Genomic DNA, 12292 nt, shown 5'->3' on the forward strand with positions numbered 1-12292 from the left:
TGGGTTGTTTTCGCTGGAGCAGAGAAGACTGAGGGGTGACCTGATCGAGGTGTACAAGGTTATGAGGGGCATGGGCAGGGTGGATAGGGAGCAGCTGTTCCCCTTAGTTGAAGGGTCAGTTACGAGGGGTCACAAGTTTAGGGTGAGGGGCGGGAGGTTTAAGGGGGATTTGTGGAAGAACTTTTGTACCCAGAGGGTGGTGACGGTCTGGAATGCCCTGCCTGGGAGGGTGGCAGAGGCGGGTTGCCTCACATCCTTTAAAAAGTACCTGGATGAGCACTTGACATGTCATAACATTCAAGGCCATGGGCCAAGTGCTGGCAAATGGGATTAGGTAGACAGGTCAGGTGTTTTAATGCATCGGTGCAGACTGGATGGGCCGAAGGGCCTCTTCTGCACTGTATTATTCTGTGAAGCTGAGGTACTCACACAAGCTAAGATCCTCACACAAGCTGAGATACTCACACAAGCCTACTGCACCTGGTATTCCCAGGCAGTCTCCCATCCAAATACTAACCAGGCCTGAGTCTGCTTAGTTTCTGAAATCAGATGAGATCGGGCATTTTCAGACTAGTATGGCCGTAGGCAGCAGCTACCAGGGGCAGTCACTTGGCTGGGAGTGTACTACAGGCCGCCAAACAGTCAGGGCGAGATAGAGGAGCAGATATGTCGGGAAATCTCAGAGAGGTGTAAAAATAATAGGGTGAGTGACTGCCCTTGATATGAAGGCAGCATTTGACTGAATATGGCATCAGCGCACAGACTGCAGGGGCCAGCGAGAAAAAGCTTGCCCATTGCTTGTGTGCCTGAGTGGATGTGAAGGGCTGTTATGTCAGCAGCCTCTGCTGGCAGCAAAAGCCTACTGCACCTGGTATTCCCAGGCAGTCTCCCATCCAAGTACTAACCAGGCCTGAGTCTGCTTAGCTTCCGAGATCAGACGAGATCGGGCGTGTTCAGACTAGTATGGCCGTAGGCAGCAGCTTCCTGCCTTTTTCTTTACTTCAAGGCATGCGGTGCCGTCACTTCTTTTTGCCAGTCTCTGTATTTTTTTTTTGACAAATCTTGCCCACCTTGCTCTCTTCCTTCCCCGCCTGGCACATCTGAAAACTACAAGCCCTACTCACGCTTCACCAGCCTCCACCCTGCACTCTCCAACAATTCAACATTCCTCCCTTCCACGCTGCTGCCAGCAAACCCTGCACAAGCGGCAGCCACACATTCAAAACCCTCTCTTTTCTCATTCTCTTTCAACACAGCCACCGGCAGCACACCAGCAACTTGCTTTCATACAGCGCCTTCAACTTAGCAACCCTTCCCTCCGCGCCATACGGGATACAAAGACAAATACCAATTCAAGGCGGCCAACCGGAGCCAAGGCACACAGCAGCCATCCACCAATTCAACTGCGCAACCACTCCAGACCACCAGAACACTTGACAAGTCACTTCTCTGTAAACAACACCCACAGTCACAAAACACCTGCTGTTTACTTAGCTGAAGACATGTGACTACCAGTAATTCTTTTTAAACAAAGTTCTTCCAGTCATCTTTTAAAAAAAACCAAGTCCAGCATCTATGGAATCACTTCAGTCCTCCAAAGGAATCCATCTCTAGAATCTTCAACCACGAGTCCTCAAAAAAAATTAAAAAATAGAAGCACTTTCATAACTGCCCGGGTCTGGTTAGTCAGCGACTTTACCTAACAGAAACAGCTTCTGAATTCAGTCTTCACTGTCATCTGCTTGATGGCACGCCACTCCTGCCTAATCTGCCTTGTCTGCCTGCTCTGCTTGAGCTGGCAAGGATTCTGTCTCCTTTAATCTGGTTCTAACCAGTGTCAGTTTCCCTGGAAACCTGAAGTTGTTTTTCCAGCTTCTGATGCTGTTTCAATTCTAGTTTTTGTTTCAATTCTAGTTTTCCTCTCAGGGTAGAAAAAAAACAAGCTTTGCAGCAAAAAGATTCCATCACACTGGTCCATTGATATATTCCTGCAATCATAGAATAGAATCATAGAATGGCCTTTCACCCCATCATGTCGGTGCCACTATCTGCAAGAGCAATTCACCTAGCCCCACTCTCCTGCTTTTTCCCCATAGCCTCAGATAATTCTCCAGTTCTCTTTTGAAGGCCTCCATTACACTCCATTGCCTCCACTACAGTCTTATCAGTGCATTCCGGATCCTAACCACTCGCTGTGTAAAAATGTTTTTCCTCTTGTCACTCTTGCTTCTTTTGTCAATGACCTTAAATCAGTGCCCTCTGGCTCTGGATCCTTCCACCAATGGCAACAGTTTCTTCCCGTCTCCTCTGTCCAGACACCTCATGATTTTGAATACCTCTATCAAATCTCCTCTTAATCATCTCCAAGGAGAACAGACCCAGTTTTGCCAACCTATCCACGTAACTGAAGTTACCCCAAAGCTGTAAATCCCCATCCCACACACTCTCCTTCCTCCCCATGCTGAAATTTAAACCCATCGCACCATCTCTACCATTTCTTTCCTCCATTCACAGTTTTTTCCTCCCGCTATTGCGACTGGGTTCAGTTCTCCAGCCCCTGTGCACAGAGTGAGAATCAAATCAATGAGTCGATAATTTTCTTTCCTGGTCACTGGGACACTGAAGCTCCACCTATTCTCTGTGCCGTCACCAAGATGACCAAGCATGCACTCTCCTCCCTGCTCAACCAAGATGGCAGCCATTAAACTGGGCCTGTTCCCAGGAAAAAGCTCCGGAGCTGCAAATGCGGGACCTGGAAGTTATTGGGGGCTTGCAGCCTACATCAGATGTTACTGAAGCCTCCCCCCCACTTGCTGGCTCCATTCCTCCCCTGCGCTCTCCCGACTCTCATCCACTGCAAAAGCCGACAGCTTTCTTCTTTATTATCAACTACTCAGTCATTTTCTGAATCATACATCCCTACATTCAAGTCCATATCATTGATAGATACCACAAAAAGCAAGGGACATAGTGTTGAACTCTGCAGAACCCCACTGGAAACAACCTTTCAGTCACAAAAACACCCATCAAACGTTACCCTTTGCTTCCTATCTCTGAGTCAGTTTTGAATCCAACTTGCCACTTTGCTTTGGATCCCATGGTCTTTTACTTTTATGACCAGTCTGCCATGTGGCTCATCAAAAGCCTTACTAAATCCATGTAGACTACATCAAATGCACTGCCCTCATTGACCCTCCTTGCTACCTGTTCAAAAAATTCAATCATGTTAGTCAGACAAGACCTACCCTTAACAAATCCATGCTGACTGTCTTTGATTAATCTGTGTCTTTCTAAATGATGATTTATCCTGTTCCTCAGAATTTATTCAATAATTTTCCTACCAAGGAGGTTAGGCTGACTGGCCTACAATTACTCAGTCTATCCATTTCTCCCTTTTTAAACAATGGTACAACGTTAGCTGTCCTCCTGTCCTCCAGCACCATACCTGTAGCAAGAGAGAATTGGAAAACGATGCTCAGAGCCGCCGCTATTTCTTCTCTTGCTTCCCTTAACAGCTTAGATACATTCTGTCCGCACCTGGAGATTTATGCACTTTCAAAGATGTCAAACCTCTTAATACTTCCTTTCTCATGATGTTAATTTCATCTAATATTTCTCACTCCTCCTCCCTGATTGCAATCTCTTACTGTAACTTTTGGTGGAAATTCAAGAGAAATGGTGTAAAACATCTAGTTGAAGCTATGGGTGGTAACTTCAACTTCAACTTGGATAATGTGACAACTTACAGTTACTGCTTGGGAGACCAGTCCCACTGCTGAGATTTTGAGTTTATGTCCAGAAGAGGGCACCAAACACGCACCAAATTAGCAAATCCACCGTCTGATCGTTCCAGTGTGGATTTCCCATTTGCTGTCTGATTTATTCTGTGGCTTCTCACGCTGTGGATCCTGGGGTAAACAGAGACATCTACAGCACTGAATGAAGCCATTTGGCCATCATTTCTGTGACAGTCGAAAAAGAGCTATTCAACCTAATCCCACTTTCCAGCTGTTATATATTGTTATTCTATCTGTAAAGTGCTAGGAACTAATTAGCTAGGAACTAGTTGTTATGTGCAAGTGTTCCAGCGGGGCCACATTCACGGCTGCACTGGAGAGAGAGTCATGTGGCCAGTCCTACAGCAGGCAGCATGGTGGCTGAACAAATAAATGAAAAGCTCAAGGGTGGTAAGGATAATCCAGGAAATTATAGGCCGGTGAGCCTTACGTCAGTGGTAGGGAAACTATTGGAGAGGATTCTTCGAGACAGGATTTACTCCCATTTGGAAACAAACAAACTTATTAGTGAGAGACAGCATGGTTTTGTGAAGGGGAGGTCGTGTCTTACTAATTTGATTGAGTTTTTTGAGGAAGTGAGGAAGATGATTGATGAGGGAAGGGCGGTGGATGTTGTCTATGTGGACTTTAGTAAAGCCTTTGACAAGGTCCCGCATGGCAGACTGGTGCAAAAGGTGAAGTCACATGGGATCAGAGGTGAGCTGGCAAGATGGATACAGAACTGGCTCAGTCACAGAAGACAGAGGGTAACAGTGGATGGGTGTTTTTCTGAATGGAGGGATGTGACTAGTGGTGTTCGGCAGGGATCAGTGCTGGGACCTTTGCTCTTTGTAGTATATATAAATGATTTGGAGGAAAATGTCGCTGGTCTGATTAGTAAGTTTGCGGACGACACAAAGGTAGGTGGAGTTGCGGATAATGATGAGGATTGTCAGAGGATACAGCAGGATATAGATCGGTTGGAGACTTGGGCGGAGAAATGGCAGATGGAGTTTAATCCGGACAAATGTGAGGTAATGCATTTTGGAAGGTCTAATGCAGGTGGGAAGTATACAGTAAATGGCAGAACCCTTAGGAGTATTGACAGGCAGAGAGATCTGGGCGTACAGGTCCACAGGTCACTGAAAGTGGCAACGCAGGTGGATAAGGTAGTCAAGAAGGCATACGGCATGCTTGCCTTCATCGGTCGGGGCATAGAGTATAAAAATTGGCAAGTCATGTTGCAGCTGTACAGAACCTTAGTTAGGCCACACTTAGAATATTGTGTGCAATTCTAGTCGCCACACTACCAGAAGGACGTGGAGGCTTTGGAGAGGGTACAGAGGAGGTTTACCAGGACGTTGCCTGGTCTGGAGGGCATTAGCTATGAGGAGAGGTTGGAAAAACTCGGATTTTTTTCACTGGAACGACGGAGGTGGAGGGGCGACATGAAAGAGGTTTACAAAGTTATGAGCGGCATGGACAGAGTGGATAGTCAGAAGCTTTTTCCCAGGGTGGAAGAGTCAGTTACTAGGGGACATAGGTTTAAGGTGCGAGGGGCAAAGTTTAGAGGGGATGTGCGAGGCAAGGTTTTTACACAGAGGGTGGTGAGTGCCTGGAACTTGCTGCCAGGGGCGGTGGTGGAAGCAGATACGATCGCGACGTTTAAGAGACATCTTGACAAATATATGAATAAGAAGGGAATAGAGGGATATGGGCCCCAGAAGTGCAGAAGGTGTTAGTTTCGGCAGGCATCAAGATCGGCGCAGGCTTGGAGGGCTGAATGGCCTGTTCCTGTGCTGTACTGTTCTTTCTTCTTTGTTCTTTCCAAGTGTTATTATTTCCAACAGCTGGGAATCAGAAAACAACAAGAAGACGTAACACCAGCTCTTAATCCATAGCTCTGGAGGTTACAGCATGTCGTACATATCCAAGTATTTTTTGAATGTGGGTTTTTACCTCCTCCACCCTGACAGACAGTGAGTTCCAGACCCCCTCACCATCCTCTGGGTGAAAACATTTCTCCTCATTTCCCACTAATCCTTCATTCAACCAATTACTTTAAATCTATGCCCCCGGTTATTGCCCTCTTTGCTAAGGGAAATCGCTACTTGTTATCCACTCTATCTAGACCTCTCATAATTTTATACAGCTCACTTAAATTTTCCCTCAGCCTCCTCAGTTCCACAGAAAACCCCAACCTATCCAAACTTTCCTCAAAGCTAAAGTCCTGGCAACATTCTTCTCCTAAAGTTGAGACATGGGAGTTCTTCAACTCTGCATTGAAAAAAAGGAGCACTATCTGCTTAAATAGTGCATGGGGCACTGAGACAGCACAGTGTACCTGAGCACTGTGATGGTGTGAGGGGCTTCAGTTACATGGAGAGAATAGATAAACTGGGATTGTTTAGAAGGTTAAAGGGAGATTTAATAGAGATGTTCAAAATCGTGAATGGTTTTGGCAGAGTAAAAGCAGAGAAACTGTTTCCAGTGGCAGAAGGTGTTGGTAACCAGAGGCCACAGATTTAAGGTAATTGGCAAAAGAACCAGAGGCAACAGGAGATTTTATTTTACACAGCGTGTTGTTGTGATCTGGAATGTACTGTCTGAAAAGGAAGTGGAAGCAGATTCAACAGTAATTTTCAGAAGGGAATTGGTTAAATAATTGAACGGAAAAAGAATTACAGGGCTGTGGGAAAAGAGCAGTGGTGTGGGACTAATTGGATTGCTCTTTCAAAAGGCCGGCATAGGTGCGATGGGCTGAATGGCCTGCTTTTGTACTTTATGATTATACATAGCTCCTAACACAAACTCAGCAGGTCTGACAGCATCTGTGGATTCAATGAATGGCCTGACACTGAGAAGTTCCGAGGAACAAAGGGACCTTGGCGTGTTTGTCCATAGATCTCTGAAGGCAGAAGGGCAGGTTAATAGGGTGGTGAAAAAGGCAGATGGGACACTTGCCTTTATCAATCGAGGCATAGATTACAAAAGCAGAGAGGTCATGTTGGAGTTGTACGGAACTTTGGTAAGGCCACAGCTGGAGTACTGTGTGCAATTCTGGTCACCACGTTATAGGAAGGATGTGATTGCATTGGAGGGGGAGCAGAGGCGATTCACCAGGATGTTGCCTGGGATGGAACATTTAAGCTATGAAGAGAGGTTGGATAGGCTTGGGTTGTTTTCGCTGGAGCAGAGAAGACTGAGGGGTGACCTGATCGAGGTGTACAAGGTTATGAGGGGCATGGGCAGGGTGGATAGGGAGCAGCTGTTCCCCTTAGTTGAAGGGTCAGTTACGAGGGGTCACAAGTTTAGGGTGAGGGGCGGGAGGTTTAAGGGGGATTTGTGGAAGAACTTTTGTACCCAGAGGGTGGTGACGGTCTGGAATGCCCTGCCTGGGAGGGTGGCAGAGGCGGGTTGCCTCACATCCTTTAAAAAGTACCTGGATGAGCACTTGACATGTCATAACATTCAAGGCCATGGGCCAAGTGCTGGCAAATGGGATTAGGTAGACAGGTCAGGTGTTTTAATGCATCGGTGCAGACTGGATGGGCCGAAGGGCCTCTTCTGCACTGTATTATTCTGTGAAGCTGAGGTACTCACACAAGCTAAGATCCTCACACAAGCTGAGATACTCACACAAGCCTACTGCACCTGGTATTCCCAGGCAGTCTCCCATCCAAATACTAACCAGGCCTGAGTCTGCTTAGTTTCTGAAATCAGATGAGATCGGGCATTTTCAGACTAGTATGGCCGTAGGCAGCAGCTACCAGGGGCAGTCACTTGGCTGGGAGTGTACTACAGGCCGCCAAACAGTCAGGGCGAGATAGAGGAGCAGATATGTCGGGAAATCTCAGAGAGGTGTAAAAATAATAGGGTGAGTGACTGCCCTTGATATGAAGGCAGCATTTGACTGAATATGGCATCAGCGCACAGACTGCAGGGGCCAGCGAGAAAAAGCTTGCCCATTGCTTGTGTGCCTGAGTGGATGTGAAGGGCTGTTATGTCAGCAGCCTCTGCTGGCAGCAAAAGCCTACTGCACCTGGTATTCCCAGGCAGTCTCCCATCCAAGTACTAACCAGGCCTGAGTCTGCTTAGCTTCCGAGATCAGACGAGATCGGGCGTGTTCAGACTAGTATGGCCGTAGGCAACAGCTTCCTGCCTTTTTCTTTACTTCAAGGCATGCGGTGCCGTCACTTCTTTTTGCCAGTCTCTGTATTTTTTTTTTGACAAATCTTGCCCACCTTGCTCTCTTCCTTCCCCGCCTGGCACATCTGAAAACTACAAGCCCTACTCACGCTTCACCAGCCTCCACCCTGCACTCTCCAACAATTCAACATTCCTCCCTTCCACGCTGCTGCCAGCAAACCCTGCACAAGCAGCAGCCACACATTCAAAACCCTCTCTTTTCTCATTCTCTTTCAACACAGCCACCGGCAGCACACCAGCAACTTGCTTTCATACAGCGCCTTCAACTTAGCAACCCTTCCCTCCGCGCCATACGGGATACAAAGACAAATACCAATTCAAGGCGGCCAACCGGAGCCAAGGCACACAGCAGCCATCCACCAATTCAACTGCGCAACCACTCCAGACCACCAGAACACTTGACAAGTCACTTCTCTGTAAACAACACCCACAGTCACAAAACACCTGCTGTTTACTTAGCTGAAGACATGTGACTACCAGTAATTCTTTTTAAACAAAGTTCTTCCAGTCATCTTTTAAAAAAAACCAAGTCCAACATCTATGGAATCACTTCAGTCCTCCAAAGGAATCCATCTCTAGAATCTTCAACCACGAGTCCTCAAAAAAAATTAAAAAATAGAAGCACTTTCATAACTGCCCGGGTCTGGTTAGTCAGCGACTTTACCTAACAGAAACAGCTTCTGAGTTCAGTCTTCACTGTCATCTGCTTGATGGCACGCCACTCCTGCCTAATCTGCCTTGTCTGCCTGCTCTGCTTGAGCTGGCAAGGATTCTGTCTCCTTTAATCTGGTTCTAACCAGTGTCAGTTTCCCTGGAAACCTGAAGTTGTTTTTCCAGCTTCTGATGCTGTTTCAATTCTAGTTTTTGTTTCAATTCTAGTTTTCCTCTCAGGGTAGAAAAAAAACAAGCTTTGCAGCAAAAAGATTCCATCACACTGGTCCATTGATATATTCCTGCAATCATAGAATAGAATCATAGAATGGCCTTTCACCCCATCATGTCGGTGCCACTATCTGCAAGAGCAATTCACCTAGCCCCACTCTCCTGCTTTTTCCCCATAGCCTCAGATAATTCTCCAGTTCTCTTTTGAAGGCCTCCATTACACTCCATTGCCTCCACTACAGTCTTATCAGTGCATTCCGGATCCTAACCACTCGCTGTGTAAAAATGTTTTTCCTCTTGTCACTCTTGCTTCTTTTGTCAATGACCTTAAATCAGTGCCCTCTGGCTCTGGATCCTTCCACCAATGGCAACAGTTTCTTCCCGTCTCCTCTGTCCAGACACCTCATGATTTTGAATACCTCTATCAAATCTCCTCTTAATCATCTCCAAGGAGAACAGACCCAGTTTTGCCAACCTATCCACGTAACTGAAGTTACCCCAAAGCTGTAAATCCCCATCCCACACACTCTCCTTCCTCCCCATGCTGAAATTTAAACCCATCGCACCATCTCTACCATTTCTTTCCTCCATTCACAGTTTTTTCCTCCCGCTATTGCGACTGGGTTCAGTTCTCCAGCCCCTGTGCACAGAGTGAGAATCAAATCAATGAGTCGATAATTTTCTTTCCTGGTCACTGGGACACTGAAGCTCCACCTATTCTCTGTGCCGTCACCAAGATGACCAAGCATGCACTCTCCTCCCTGCTCAACCAAGATGGCAGCCATTAAACTGGGCCTGTTCCCAGGAAAAAGCTCCGGAGCTGCAAATGCGGGACCTGGAAGTTATTGGGGGCTTGCAGCCTACATCAGATGTTACTGAAGCCTCCCCCCCCACTTGCTGGCTCCATTCCTCCCCTGCGCTCTCCCGACTCTCATCCACTGCAAAAGCCGACAGCTTTCTTCTTTATTATCAACTACTCAGTCATTTTCTGAATCATACATCCCTACATTCAAGTCCATATCATTGATAGATACCACAAAAAGCAAGGGACATAGTGTTGAACTCTGCAGAACCCCACTGGAAACAACCTTTCAGTCACAAAAACACCCATCAAACGTTACCCTTTGCTTCCTATCTCTGAGTCAGTTTTGAATCCAACTTGCCACTTTGCTTTGGATCCCATGGTCTTTTACTTTTATGACCAGTCTGCCATGTGGCTCATCAAAAGCCTTACTAAATCCATGTAGACTACATCAAATGCACTGCCCTCATTGACCCTCCTTGCTACCTGTTCAAAAAATTCAATCATGTTAGTCAGACAAGACCTACCCTTAACAAATCCATGCTGACTGTCTTTGATTAATCTGTGTCTTTCTAAATGATGATTTATCCTGTTCCTCAGAATTTATTCAATAATTTTCCTACCAAGGAGGTTAGGCTGACTGGCCTACAATTACTCAGTCTATCCATTTCTCCCTTTTTAAACAATGGTACAACGTTAGCTGTCCTCCTGTCCTCCAGCACCATACCTGTAGCAAGAGAGAATTGGAAAACGATGCTCAGAGCCGCCGCTATTTCTTCTCTTGCTTCCCTTAACAGCTTAGATACATTCTGTCCGCACCTGGAGATTTATGCACTTTCAAAGATGTCAAACCTCTTAATACTTCCTTTCTCATGATGTTAATTTCATCTAATATTTCTCACTCCTCCTCCCTGATTGCAATCTCTTACTGTAACTTTTGGTGGAAATTCAAGAGAAATGGTGTAAAACATCTAGTTGAAGCTATGGGTGGTAACTTCAACTTGGATAATGTGACAACTTACAGTTACTGCTTGGGAGACCAGTCCCACTGCTGAGATTTTGAGTTTATGTCCAGAAGAGGGCACCAAACACGCACCAAATTAGCAAATCCACCGTCTGATCGTTCCAGTGTGGATTTCCCATTTGCTGTCTGATTTATTCTGTGGCTTCTCACGCTGTGGATCCTGGGGTAAACATAGACATCTACAGCACTGAATGAAGCCATTTGGCCATCATTTCTGTGACAGTCGAAAAAGAGCTATTCAACCTAATCCCACTTTCCAGCTGTTATATATTGTTATTCTATCTGTAAAGTGCTAGGAACTAATTAGCTAGGAACTAGTTGTTATGTGCAAGTGTTCCAGCGGGGCCACATTCACGGCTGCACTGGAGAGAGAGTCATGTGGCCAGTCCTACAGCAGGCAGCATGGTGGCTGAACAAATAAATGAAAAGCTCAAGGGTGGTAAGGATAATCCAGGAAATTATAGGCCGGTGAGCCTTACGTCAGTGGTAGGGAAACTATTGGAGAGGATTCTTCGAGACAGGATTTACTCCCATTTGGAAACAAACAAACTTATTAGTGAGAGACAGCATGGTTTTGTGAAGGGGAGGTCGTGTCTTACTAATTTGATTGAGTTTTTTGAGGAAGTGAGGAAGATGATTGATGAGGGAAGGGCGGTGGATGTTGTCTATATGGACTTTAGTAAAGCCTTTGACAAGGTCCCGCATGGCAGACTGGTGCAAAAGGTGAAGTCACACGGGATCAGAGGTGAGCTGGCAAGATGGATACAGAACTGGCTCAGTCACAGAAGACAGAGGGTAACAGTGGATGGGTGTTTTTCTGAATGGAGGGATGTGACTAGTGGTGTTCGGCAGGGATCAGTGCTGGGACCTTTGCTCTTTGTAGTATATATAAATGATTTGGAGGAAAATGTCGCTGGTCTGATTAGTAAGTTTGCGGACGACACAAAGGTAGGTGGAGTTGCGGATAATGATGAGGATTGTCAGAGGATACAGCAGGATATAGATCGGTTGGAGACTTGGGCGGAGAAATGGCAGATGGAGTTTAATCCGGACAAATGTGAGGTAATGCATTTTGGAAGGTCTAATGCAGGTGGGAAGTATACAGTAAATGGCAGAACCCTTAGGAGTATTGACAGGCAGAGAGATCTGGGCGTACAGGTCCACAGGTCACTGAAAGTGGCAACGCAGGTGGAGAAGGTAGTCAAGAAGGCATACGGCATGCTTGCCTTCATCGGTCGGGGCATAGAGTATAAAAATTGGCAAGTCATGTTGCAGCTGTACAGAACCTTAGTTAGGCCACACTTAGAATATTGTGTGCAATTCTAGTCGCCACACTACCAGAAGGACGTGGAGGCTTTGGAGAGGGTACAGAGGAGGTTTACCAGGACGTTGCCTGGTCTGGAGGGCATTAGCTATGAGGAGAGGTTGGAAAAACTCGGATTTTTTTCACTGGAACGACGGAGGTGGAGGGGCGACATGAAAGAGGTTTACAAAGTTATGAGCGGCATGGACAGAGTGGATAGTCAGAAGCTTTTTCCCAGGGTGGAAGAGTCAGTTACTAGGGGACATAGGTTTAAGGTGCGAGGGGCAAAGTTTAGA

At 46.4% G+C, this 12292-nt stretch overlaps 4 non-coding genes across 4 annotated transcripts; all 4 read right to left on the bottom strand.

Annotated features, from left to right (window-relative positions):
• Window positions 1-468: 468 nt before the first annotated feature.
• Window positions 469-587, bottom strand: LOC137367793 (5S ribosomal RNA). Its single transcript, XR_010974271.1, has one exon. It is a non-coding gene; the product is annotated as a 5S ribosomal RNA (ribosomal RNA).
• A 269-nt stretch (window positions 588-856) lies between these two features.
• LOC137368532 (5S ribosomal RNA) lies at window positions 857-975 on the bottom strand. Its single transcript, XR_010974746.1, has one exon. It is a non-coding gene; the product is annotated as a 5S ribosomal RNA (ribosomal RNA).
• A 6443-nt stretch (window positions 976-7418) lies between these two features.
• On the bottom strand, window positions 7419-7537 carry LOC137367794 (5S ribosomal RNA). Its single transcript, XR_010974272.1, has one exon. It is a non-coding gene; the product is annotated as a 5S ribosomal RNA (ribosomal RNA).
• A 269-nt stretch (window positions 7538-7806) lies between these two features.
• Window positions 7807-7925, bottom strand: LOC137368533 (5S ribosomal RNA). The gene has a single exon (XR_010974747.1). It is a non-coding gene; the product is annotated as a 5S ribosomal RNA (ribosomal RNA).
• Window positions 7926-12292: the final 4367 nt, after the last annotated feature.

The sequence above is a fragment of the Heterodontus francisci genome, chromosome 3 (assembly GCF_036365525.1).
Source record: "Heterodontus francisci isolate sHetFra1 chromosome 3, sHetFra1.hap1, whole genome shotgun sequence".
Lineage (NCBI taxonomy): Eukaryota > Metazoa > Chordata > Chondrichthyes > Heterodontiformes > Heterodontidae > Heterodontus > Heterodontus francisci.